An 11,197-nucleotide genomic window follows, 5' to 3' on the forward strand; every position below is an offset into this window, starting at 1 on the left:
TTGTGGCATATACATTCTACTCAAGTGCTCATGAGACAGATTCAAACACAGACCACATATTGGGTCAAAAGAAAAGTCTCCCCAAATTCAAGAAGATTGAAATCATAAAAGCATCTTTTCAGACCACGATGGCATAATATTAGAAATAAACTACAATAAAAACAACTCAAAATACTCAAACACTGGAAGCTGAATAGCATTTTATTAAATATTGATTTGGTTAACAATGAGATCAACGAAGAAATTAAAAACATTCTGGAAACTAATGACAATGAAAACACAACAATCCAAATCCTATGAGACACAATGAAAGCAGTCATGAGAGGGAAGTTAATAGCTCTACAGGCCTTTCTCAAGAAACAAGAAAAAATGGTAGTAAATCATCTAAATCTACTACTCAAAAAATTAGAACGAGAGCAACAAGAATACCCCAGAGTGAGCAGAGGGAAGGAGATAATAAAGATTAGAGCCGAAATAAATGACATAGATTCAAAAAAACTATACAGAAAATAAAATGAAACCAAGAGCTGATTCTTTGAAAGGATAAACAAGATTGATGAACCTATAGCCAGACTCACCAAGAAGCAAATAGAGAGGGCCCAAATAAACAAAATCAAAAACGATAGAGGAGAAGTAACAACAGACCCCACAGAAATACGAATGATTGTTAATGTTATGCCCAGATTTCAAGATCCCCCAAGACAGACCACCAGGGAGCCGAGTCCAATGCAAAAGCAAAGAGTCCTTTTATTCAAGCTCAGGCTTGGTCCCCCTCCGCCTTCATTACTGGATGCGAGAGAGAGCTCCAAGTCCCAAGGGAACAAAGAATTTATAGGGCTTGGGGTAGGGGGTGGGTGCACACTCTGACCACTGATTTGGCCGATTCTGGTTGATTGAGTGAGGGCCGGGGGCTAGTGACTCAAGGGCAGGGTGCAGCTAGGGTCTGGTTACACAAAGACAGGGGGGTGGCTAGCATACTCTTGGCCTTGGGCTAGTTTCCCCCGCTTTCCCATTGGCTGAGATAAGGGCAGGCTGAATAACTGATACATTCTGTGGCTTTTTCAGGGAGAGGAGTTAGAGACACAGCTATCAGTTCCGTTCTGTCCCTTCATTCCCCCCTTGTCTTGGAACTTCCGGCTCAATCATGAGACGGACTGAACTATCAACTGAATTACATTTATATACTTCTTAACAAATTGGACTAGTCTGTTAATAATGCAAGGGCTGGAAGTCAACATCATCAGGAGGATTATAAGGGGTTTGCGGAGGTCCGCTGTCTTCTTGAGGGTGTGTCTGGTTAGAGGTCACCTTCCACTCAGGCTCCCTGCTGTCCTGGGCACAGAAGGAGCTGGGCTGATGACCTGGCAGAGACAAACTATTACAAATGGTTTGGTGGAAGGGAAAGAAGCTTTAACAACTTCTATTGAAATAGGATTTTTCTTCTTAAAATTCCTCTATGGCTGTCAAAAAGCCAAATCAAGACTAATTTATCTACTGTATTCAATTTGGCCTGATGTTTGCATAAACACAACAAGAATGGTAACTGATTATCTTTGCTGGAATTTCATGATTGAATCTTAATGTGCCCCATAGGGCCAGGAAGCCAAGCCATCCAGCTGCCATCAGGCATGCCTGCAGTATCTGCTGCATTATGTGAATTCCTCACCTGTAGCAACTCCACCTGAGCCCACACTCTAGGCTTTAAGGCCCATCTCAGTAGCCCTCCTACTCGTTGCGGCCCAGAGTGTGTGGGGGTTCCGCAGGGATGCAGAGGCGCCCTTATTGCTTCCCTTCTACTCTTACCAACCGCCAGTGATGATAGGGCATGGGCCTGACGCTCCAGCGCCAGCCATCTTCAGGGCTTCCAAGTAGGATACCAGGCTTTCTCAGTGGCACTCTTATTGGCTTCAAGTCTTCAGAGTTCAGACAGGTTTCTTTAAAACATGATACTGCAGTCAAAGTTTCCGGTTAATAAAATCACTATTGAAAACCGGTCTTATTGATTTCATGCAAAGACATGTATTGCCATGACTTTTTTTAGCATTGCCAAATTTCAGAGGAATTATATAAGGAGAAAAACATGCTGATCTGCTCTAAGATCTTCTGATTTTTCTCGTTAGTCCTTTTTCATGGACTCTTCAGAGTTATAACAAAACAGTAACTGCTGGATTTCTTTTATCAGTAATATTTTTAAAGAATAAACGTCAAAAATGCAAGACATAAGTTTTTTATCATTTGAATTCAGTAAGCTTCAAGGTCCCAAGTTCCCAGTGGTTCTGGAAAACCACACCTGAGGCTGGCAAGCAGGTTTGGCTCAGCCCTTGACTTTAAAATGACCATAATGCTTAAAGGAATAGTTTGAGTCTGTCCCTTAGCGTCCGTCCAGTGAGTCCACAAAATCAAACAAAAGAACACAGACACCAAACAAAAAAGACACCTAAGAACAGCCTTCTGACCCCGCGGAAGAAAAACTGAAAAAAGCCAGATGGGGCTTTTACACCCCGCCAGATGGGGGCTTTTACACCCCACCAGATGGGGGCTTTTACACCCCGCCAGATGGAGGTTCAAGGCGTCCCTTGACTCCTCCTGCCCAAGATCCACCTGTGCGTCCACTTAGATCTTATCAGGGCCAGATTGCAGAAGCGAGCTCGCATAGGACAGAACAGACAACACACAAACAATTACTGCGGTCAGTCAGACTCTCCGGATCGGTGTCCCTCGTGAGTCTTGGGGGTCCGGGACGAGCCCCCAAATGTTATGCCCAGATTTCAAGATCCCCCAAGACAGACCACCAGGGAGCCGAGTCCGATGCAAAAGCAAAGAGTCCTTTTATTCAAGCTCAGGCTTGGTCCCCCTCCGCCTTCATTACTGGATGCGAGAGAGAGCTCCAAGTCCCAAGGGAACAAAGAATTTATACGGCTTGGGGTAGGGGGTGGGTGCACACTCTAACCACTGATTTGGCCGATTCTGGTTGGTTGAATGAGGGCCGGGGGCTAGTGACGCAAGTGCAGGGTGCAGCTAGGGTCTGGTTACACAAAGACAGGGGGGTGGCTAGCATACTCTTAGCCTTGGGCTAGTTTCCCCCGCTTTCCCATTGGCTGAGATAAGGGCAGGCTGAGTAACTGATAAATTCTGTGGCTTTTTCAGGTAGAGGAGTTAGAGACACAGCTATCAGTTCAGTTCTGTCCCTTCAGTAAAAAAATACTATGGACAGCTCTACTCCAAAAACTAGATTACCTGGAGGAATTGGACAAATTCCTAGAAAAAATACATCATTCCAAAACTCAATCAGGAAGAATCTAAAAATCTCAATAGGCCAATAACTATGGAAGAAATTGAAGCAGTCATCAAACAGCTTCCAGCAAACAAAAGCCCAGGACCAGACGGCTTCACAGGGGAGTTTTACCAAACATTCAAGGAAGAACTAAAACCTATCCTCCTCAGAATACTACAAAAAATCCAAGTGGAAGGAACAATTCCAAGATCATTCTATGAAGCCAGCACCATCCAAATACCAAAACCAAGTACAGACAACACAATGAGAGAATTACAGGCCAATATCCTTCATGAACATAGATGCCAAAATCCTCAAGAAAATCTTAGCAAATCAGATCTAGCAGTACATCAGAAAGATCCTACAACATGACCAAGTAGGATTTATAACAGGGATGCAAGGATGGTACAATATCCGCAAATCAATAAGCGTGATATATCACATAAACAAATTGAAAGAAAAAAAAAGGTCATATCAATTGATGCAGAAAAAGCATTTGACAAAATCCAACACCTATTTTTGATAAAAACTCTCAGCAAGGTGGGAGTAGAAGGATCATACCTCAACATAATAAAAGCCATTTATGACAGGCCCACAGCCAACATCATACTCAATGGACAAAAACTAACAATATTTCCTCTAAGAACAGGAACAAGACAGGGATGCCCACTCTCACCACTCCTGTTCAACATAGTACTGGAAGTATTAGCCATTGCAATTAGACAAGAACAAGAAATAAAAGGCATCCTAATTGGAAAAGAGGAAGTAAAACTGTCCTTATTTGCAGGCGACACGATATTAGACTTACAAAAACCTAGAGAATCCATCAAAAAAAACTAGTGACTTATTACATGAATTTGGCAATGTAGTAAGATACAAAATTAACCCCAAGAAATCTGAGGCATTTCTATATACCAATAGTGAACTTTCAGAAAGAGAGATTATAAAAACAATCCCATTTTCCATCGCACCAAAAAGATTAAGCTACCTAGGAATAAACTTAACTAAAGAGGTAAAAGACCTCTACTCAGTAAACTACAGGACGTTGAAAAAAGAGATAGAGGAAGACATAAACAGATGGAAGAACATACTGTGTTCATGGATTGGTAGAATCAACATAATTAAAATGTCCATACCACCCAAAGCAATCTATAAATTCAACGCACTTCCCATTAAAATACCAACGGCATACTTCACAGATCTAGAATGAACTCTCCAAAAATTCATCTGGAATAAAAATAGACCCCGAATAGCTGCAGCAATCCTGAGAAAGAACAAAGTAGGTGGGATCTCACTACCAGATATCAAGCTGTATTACAAAGCTACTGTTCTCAAAACTGCATGGAGCTGGCACAATAACAGACATATAGATCAATGGAATAGAATAGAGAGCCCAGAAATCGGCCAGAACAAATATGCTCAAATAATGTTTGCCAAAGGAGGCAAGAACATACAATGGAGCCAAGATAGTCTCTTCAATAAATGGCGTTGGGAAAATTGGACAGAAATATGCAAGAAAATGAAACGAGACCACCAAATTACACCATACACAAAAACAAACCCAAAATGGATAAAGGACTTAAATGTATGACAGGAAACCATAAAAATTCTAGAGGAATCCAAAGGCAACAAAATCTCAGACATACCTTGAAGCAATTTATTCACTGATACAGCTCCTATGGCACTTGAAACTAAAGAGAAAATGAACAAATAGGACTACATCAAAATAAAAAGCTTCTGCACAGCAAAAGAAACCATCAACAAAATAATGAGAAAACCCACTGCATGGGAAAACATATTTGCCAATGTCATATCTGATAAGGGCCTAATCTCCAAAATTTATAGATAACTCATACAACTTAACAAAAAGAAGACAAACAATCCAATCAAAAAATGGGCAAAGGATCTAAATAGACACCTTTCAAAAGAGGACATTCAGAAAGCCAAGAGACATATGAAAATATGTTGAAAGTCACTAATCATGTGAGAGATGCAAATCAAAATAACAATGATGTTCCATCTCACACCTGTCAGAATGGCTATCATCAACAAATCCACAAACGACAATTGCTTTGGAGGATGTGGAGAAAAAGGAACACTCGTGCACTGCTGGTGGGAATGGAGACTGGTGCAGCAACTATGGAAGACACTATGGAGTTTCCTCAAAAAACTACAAATGGAACTTCCATTTGACCCTGTGATCCCTCTTCTAGGAATATATCCCAAGAAACCAGAAACACCAATCAGAAAGGATATATGCACCCCTATGTTCATAGCAGCACAATTCACCATAGCTAAGATCTGAAAACAGCCTAGGTGCCCAACATTAGATGAATGGATTAGAAAACTGTGGTGCATCTACACGATGGAATACTATGCTGTTGTAAAAAAGTAGGAACTCTTACCATTCGCAATGGCATGGATGGAAGTGGAGAGCATTATGCTAAGTGAAATAAGCCAGTCAATGAAGGTAAAATACCACATGATCTCACTCATTCATGGATAAGAGAGACCATTATAAACTTTTAAACAATAATAGATAAAGAGGCAGAGCTGCATCAAACAGATTGTCAAACTGCAGTGGGAAGGCTGGGGAGGGTTGGGTGCAGGAGGGAGGGGGGTAAGAGATCATCCGAAGGACTTGTATGCATTCATATAAGCATAACCAATGGACATAAGACACTGGGGGTTAGGGGAGGCCACGGGATTGTCAAGGGCCGTGGGAAAAAAAGGACACATATGTAATACCCTTTGTAATACTTTAAGCAATTAAAGAAATCAATAATAAATAAATAAATAAAATAAAAAGGAAAACAGTGATTTTTAATTATGTATTATTCAACATGTTTCCTTTAAATACTATTAAAATAGAGTATAGTATTCTGATCAAAGAATTATTTTATAAATGAACTGTAGGCATTATATGATAACATACGTTAAATAACACTTTTTTGTGATGCATCATGTTTGTATATTTTAATTTTTATCTATGACATTACATGTTTTAAAAGATTTAATTAAGATGAAACTAATTTGAAGACTAGTTGACACTCTTTTCTTATATGTTAAACTTCTTTCACTTACTATATCTGGATTCTCTGCATTCAAATTCCGATATGTGTGTGTGTGTGTGTGTGTGTGTGTGTGTTTTGTTTTATTTTTGGAAAGTATATATAATGCTGCTTCAGTTTTTTCTCGGTTATCCAAACTGATTTTCAATAACTCTGAGCACTGTACTGAAGACATGACAAGATAGTATTTTATCATTTTGGGCTAACCAGCTTGCTTATGACCATGATCCTGTTTAGGAAAGATTTATACACAATAACCAGACTTGACCATTTAAAAAATGTTGACCCTACTCAAGTAGAATGATTTTATTTATTACACAGAGGGTGGTAGACATACAATTAATCTTCACAGCAGTGGCTCCATGGATGGGTTTCCTCCCACTGAAAAGGGCTCCATCTTCAAGAAGTTGGGATCCTCCACCTACAAAACCTGCCCATTCTGTTCCAAGGCAAAGAACTACTGATATGTGAAGTCAAGGTACATGGTACAGCCTCTCATGGATTAGAGTAATGAGCTGTTTTAAAAGGAATGCTGCACTTTAATTTCAGGAAGCCATGTGGAAAGTGAGTAGTGAGTGGATGGGCATCTGTACTGAACACTATCTTATTATTTCATTGTTAGGAAATAATTCTTCAGCTTCTAATGAGTGAGGTAATAAGTAGATAACACCAGAGTGAGGAATGCATTCCTTTTAATCCATGTTGATACAGTGTCCCTCTTTTTAGATTTACTTTTTTAATATTTTAAGAAAAATGATTTTAGTATCATAATGGTACATTCAATAAATGTTAATATTTCCAGAAAAAACTATTTTAAATGTAATAATTGTACATGCAATAAGCATTAATATTCCAAGAAAAACTATTTTAAATATACTAATACTGGAGACCCAGTGTACAAATTCGTGCATGCATGGTGTCTGGCCTGCACACCCCAATCGCCGGGTTGGCCAGGGGAAGGCGATGCAGGTGTTTGGCTGGCTGGCCCAACCCCGATCGAGTGGGGGATCAGATGGGGGAAGATGAAGGCTAGGGGAAGGGGCTGTGGGAAGCTTACTGGCTGGTGGGTCCTCAATCATTGCTGGGGGGGGGGGCGGACAGAACAGTGTGGGGCTGGCTCTAGGGTGCAGCCGGGACAACAGCTACACAGTCCCACCCCATGGTTGATCTCCTGGTCAAACTCCTGTTTGAAGGGACAATTTGCATATTAGACTTTTATAATATAGTGTTATATGCAATAAAAATTAATATGTTAAGAAAAAAATTAAATATAATATTACCAAAACAGTGCAAACCTATTTTATCAGAAAAGTTGTAGGAATTATTAAATATCTGAAAATAATAGGATTCCTTCTACTGTATTCTAAAACATATTTTTTTTACTCTGGCACTATTTCATTCATCTCTTTCATTTTTTATTTTTTGAAATATTTTTTATTGATTTCAGTGAGAAAGGGAGAGGGAGAGAGAGATAGCAACATCAATAATGAGTGAGAATCATTGATTCTCTGCCACCTGCACGCCTCACACTGGGGACCAAGCCCACAATCCAGGCATGTGTCTTTGGCCAGAATCAAACCTGGGACCCTTCAGTCTGAAGACCAATAATCCATCCACAGTGCCTAACCAGCTATTGCTTTTTTTTTTCTTTATTGATTAAGGTATTACATATGTGTCGTTATCCCCCATTTGCCCCCCCTACCTCCTACTCATGTCAACACCCCCACTGGTGTCTGTGTCCATTACTCAGGCTTATATGCATGCCTATAAGTCCTTTGGTTGATCTCTCCCCCTAACCCCACCTTCCCCAACCTTCCCTGCAGCAACCATTTGCAGCAAAGATTCAGGATCTGGATAAGTGGATGAACTCAAATGAATACACTAGAAAACAATTACAAATTTACAAGGCATGGGGAGCCAGGTGAAGATATTTCTCTCTAGTAAAGAGGCTCTCTGAAACCCAGGACCCATCAGCTTTTATTTACTTGAATACACATTTGCCCTTTAGCAAAACAAACAGGCATATCGATGGTAAAGTTTGGTAAACCATCAAAGTATTATCATGGTGCGAGGTTGCTTTCAGCCATTTTGCGAACAGCAGGGTAACAAAATGCTGATTTTCAGCCGTGCTGAATATCAAAGTCCATTCGCCTTCTGTGGGACTTCTCTCATTGATATGTTCACTACTGTTGGTCTTTCCTCCACATTTCCCCCTTTTTGCTTTCTTAATTAATTTAGAAAGGTGTATGCTATTAGCTGGGCTCAGATCCTTTTAGGACTTCATTCTGCATCTTCAGACTGGAAGCAAACATAGAAGAACAAGAAAGAAAGACACTAGTGGTTATTCTAAAAAGGAAATATAGGGAGATTCGACGACAAAGATTGAGTTCTTCATGTCCTTCTAAATATTATTGTCAGGTATTTAAATAATTCATTCATAGTAGGCTTCGTTTGGACCATTAGATTTTTATGGATCCCTTTCCCAGTCACTGTTAGCTTGTGACATGACAGCAATGATGTTCAAGTTCTGGATGGTGGACAAATGGTGAGAAATGACAATGCATGTCTGACCTTTTTTGGCTTTGTCATGGGCAACCTGCACCAATGCACAGCTGATGAGTGCTAGCATGGCAAGCCGTCTTCACCATCCCCATCTCTGGATGTTTTCCTCTGACTCCTCAGCGATTTGCTTAGGGCCACTGCTATCTGTGGTTGCAGTAGTCTGGTCAGTTCCTCTCTCAGATTCATGGTGCAGGAATTGGAGAAGTTTTCTGGAAAGACACAAGTATATCCTCAACCAAAGGTTAATAAAGGGACCCTTCTATAAACCAGACTCAGTATCTTTCCATTTAACCAGAACATTTTCCTTTAGCTTACTCTTTCACTAGTGTCTTTTCATAGGTGTCTTGCCATGAGCATTACAAGGGAAAAATTAAAAGTAATTAAGGCTTTGTGTAGTCTACTTATAGGAGATTTCACTATTCCCCCACTTTTCTTTTTCAAGTTAGGATTTAGAGGCCCTTGTAGCAGATATAACATGCAAGGGGGACATTTCTTGATAATCTGTTTTGTCTGCTGTACAATATTTTGGCAGACTAATGTAAAAGTTGATGAGATTCCCCTGACCTGTTTCTTTAAAATAACTAATTGACAGGCATATTCATTTCCTTTCATTAAAGGACGAGGACTTGTTCAAATAGTATAGATAGGCGTAGGCCACAGCCATTTAATCTGAGTAGTTGCAGTTCTGTTTACCAGGCTGGCAGCATAGGCAGATCTGCCGGGAGCCGGTCCATGCTTCCTGTTTTCAAGGGACCTGGCATATATGGCATACTGTTCTTAATATGTTTGCTCACCTTCTTGGCACTATGTGTTTTAACCAAGGTCTCTGAGAAAGGTTGTTTCCCCAGGTAGGGATTTCCCCTGAAGTTAGGGAGGGAATAAAACCTCTTAACAAAGTGCCAGGTGGGTAATTAATCACTTTAAGTACGAACAATCATGCTTAAGCTACATAATCTTTACTCCCTGGAATGGAGATAAGAAACGCCCTAACCTTTGTAATAGAGATTGATAGGATTGAATCAACTGGTATAAATACAGATGTAACAAGACAGCAAGACACAGAACTTAGGAGACAGAACTTAGAACACAGAACTTAGAAGACAGAACCAAGAGAGACAGAACCTAGGCACAGAACCTACACAGAACGTTACCTAGAGACAGAAGAACTTCGCTGGAGAGAACATGGCAAAAGATCCTGTACAGAAACTGGCAGAACTTCGCTGGAGAACCTGGAGAACCTAGCAAGAGAACATGGACACAGAACCTGGCTGGAGATTCGAAGCAGAACCTCTCTGGAGATCCAGACCAGAACTTGGCTGGAGATCCTGGCTGGAGATCCTGGCTAGGCTGCTGATTAACTGAACACTGTCTCCGTGTCCTTCCTTCTTCGCCGACTCCGTCTATGCCTTTGGGAACCCCTGGACCTGCTGGGGTTGGACCCCGGCACAGATCAGAGATAATATGAAGATTCTTTTGGAAATACTGCAAGTCAGCGTTGATCGTTTCTAATTCGATTCTTTGCACAGAAGTATGACTGGTCTGAATGACTTGACCTGAATTCATTGCATTATAAGCAGCTTTACCATGAGATGAACTATCAGTAAAAACAGTGACTGCTCCAGGAATAGGTTTCTGCCTATTACAACTAAGTTCCCCTGAATATTCTTTTATTTTCATTTGCTAATTTAAATCAGTCTAACATAAGGCTTCTTTCCTAACTTCCTTTGTCTTTGGTTGGGGACAGTGAATGACACTAATAGGGTTTCTGCTATCAGTCTTTGAGTATATTGACATAAGCTTTCTTTAAGGAGGCAAAATGCAAATTGTTTACTTTTCTTTCTGACGCCTAATACATTTATTTTTAATTAAAGTTTTCTAGATATTTGAAGGGAATCTCCTTCCGTTTTTTCTTCCAGAGAAATTTATAGGCCACAATTAGGGAGTTTCTTTTAAAAGCCTTTTTCTTTCTTTTAAATAGAGCTACAAACTTGGTTCCTTCTCAGAAATACCTATAAGAGAGACGTATGCTGGCCAATAGTGCAGTGCATTCAGATTAAGTAAAAGTAACTCTCTTTTTTTATGGTTTCTTACTAATGGTGAGATTTAATGTTTGAATAATAACTCTTTGTTTACCTTGTAAATAGCAGAAGAGATTTTAAAAATTCTCCTTTTTATTAAGCTTCAAATTTACTTTTAAACAGCATTCTTTTGGCTAGTGCTCATTTGCATAGGTACAGAAATTTTACTCTGGACTGTGTCAGAACCAACTGCTAATCAAATATCTGCTTCT

This window comes from Myotis daubentonii, chromosome Y, assembly GCF_963259705.1.
Source record: "Myotis daubentonii chromosome Y, mMyoDau2.1, whole genome shotgun sequence".
Lineage (NCBI taxonomy): Eukaryota > Metazoa > Chordata > Mammalia > Chiroptera > Vespertilionidae > Myotis > Myotis daubentonii.